This window comes from Triturus cristatus, chromosome 11 (genome assembly GCF_964204655.1).
Source record: "Triturus cristatus chromosome 11, aTriCri1.1, whole genome shotgun sequence".
In the NCBI taxonomy this organism is placed as follows: Eukaryota; Metazoa; Chordata; class Amphibia; order Caudata; family Salamandridae; genus Triturus; species Triturus cristatus.
In genome coordinates, this window is record NC_140594.1 from 494,065,525 (window position 1) to 494,067,284 (window position 1,760).

The window sequence follows — 1,760 nt, forward strand, 5'->3', positions numbered from 1 at the left end:
CCTTGTACACGATGTCCCGCCATATTCCATTTTTGGTGCCCAATGACACGTTGGAGGTGACGAACAGTTGTTGATGGTGTTCCATCATCTCCTTGACTATGATCCTATTTTCCTGCAGACTGAACTTCGTCTTCCTCTTCTTCTTGTCCTTGCCCTTCCCTGTCCCCGTGGTCCCAGGCTGGTCGTCCGGGGTGTTTGTGCGGTTGCGCTTGTCCTCTGTGCATGTGTTTTAAAGAACAAGGGTACCCCTTATGCGAACCTGGGGTGATACAATGTGGAAGAGAACAATGGTTCGGGATGGCCTGAGAAGGTCCAGTGAAATGAAAAGCCCTTAGGAGGGCGAGATGATTTAGTATAGGTTCAAGGACTCATATTGGAGAGTGATACTTAATATAGAGAAACAAGGGACAGGAGAGGTCAATGTATGACACTTATTTATTGAACAAAGATTGAATTCAAGTGCTCACATATTTAGTGACAAGAAAGCGTGACATGCAGGTGAGGGTGGAGTCTTTAAAAGAGAACATCGCATTGGCAACAATAGAGAACCATTTTTTAAATAAGATTAGTACAAAATAGGTTCGAGTTGCATAGGGTCGACGGCGTTTCGAACTCAGTTATTTGAGTTCATCATCAGGACAAAATGTGAGCATATGAACTCTAAATGTGAAAAAAATACAGAAAAAATAAATAAATAAACAAGTACAAAACATAAATTAGTCCCTGAACTGTAACAAGCATCACAAGCAATTAATGAGCGGTACATGGTGTTCTCCAAAACGTGATGCAATTACATAAAGATGAGAAATCGGTAACCTGGCAGAGTCAGCAAAGTCATGGAACTGAGCAGTCTAGTGCCCTGAAGGAATGCGCAATTACAAGAATATGATGTTAGAGACTCGGAGCTCATAGTGACGAAGTAAATTATAGCGCTAGGGGCGGAGGTTGGGACATCATTGCGCGCGCATGAAGTGGAACACTTACTGAGCATATGAGCGGTAGAGTGACGGGATAGTCGTCAGTAAAAACGTGTTCGTCGCGGTAGTGAACGTCTTGATTTGAATCAATAGCCTAAGAAAACGGAGTGATTATGGGATACAACTGGACAAGGCGCGTGGTGATTAAAGCAAGAATACCGCGTGGTGTTACGGTAGTGAAGACACTTACTGAAGTAATAAACTGGGTACGGACTTCTCAATAAATGGAAGCGCGGTGTCTGTGCCGAAATTTAATTCAAGCAGGTATCAGGAGGAAGTTGCCTGAGGAAAAAGGGGGGGGGGTGTTATTGTTAAAGGGACGTAGTACGGTGTGTGTACATGTAAATACGGGGCGGTGCCAGAATTAGAGCGAGGACACTTACTTAAGGTAGGAGTGTAAACATGCCTGCTCAGCGAGTTGAGGCGAGTTTTCGGTGCCGAGGAACTCAATCTGTAGAGGAGGATGCGGGAGGTTACCTTCAGGCGGATATCAAAGCCACGAGCAAGTGGAGGGAAGGGGATTTAGTTTCAATAGTACTTACTTAATCCATGCGGCACTCGGTGCATTCAATGGGGGTCACGGGGAGTGGAGCGAATCCTGTGTGCGTGTAGTTACGCGCGGCGACTGGCCATGAAGTGGGAGGGGGAGGTATTTAAGGGGCAGGGTTGCCATTGGTTACTCGAGGCGTCTGCAGCTGCGCCGATCGCAAGGTGTGAAAGCCCAACAAGGGTAGTAGGCTCAGGAGGTGCCTGTATGCAATTAAAACCGCTAGCATGAATGGA

At 46.1% G+C, this 1,760-nt stretch overlaps 1 long non-coding RNA gene across 1 annotated transcript; it reads right to left on the bottom strand.

Moving 5' to 3' along the window:
• Positions 1 to 585: 585 nt before the first annotated feature.
• LOC146784469 (uncharacterized) lies at positions 586 to 1,251 on the bottom strand. Its single transcript, XR_014970557.1, has 3 exons — positions 1,168 to 1,251; positions 985 to 1,071; positions 586 to 660 (listed from the first exon to the last, which is right to left on the bottom strand). It is a non-coding gene; the product is annotated as an uncharacterized LOC146784469 (long non-coding RNA).
• Between the last annotated feature and the right edge of the window lie 509 nt (positions 1,252 to 1,760).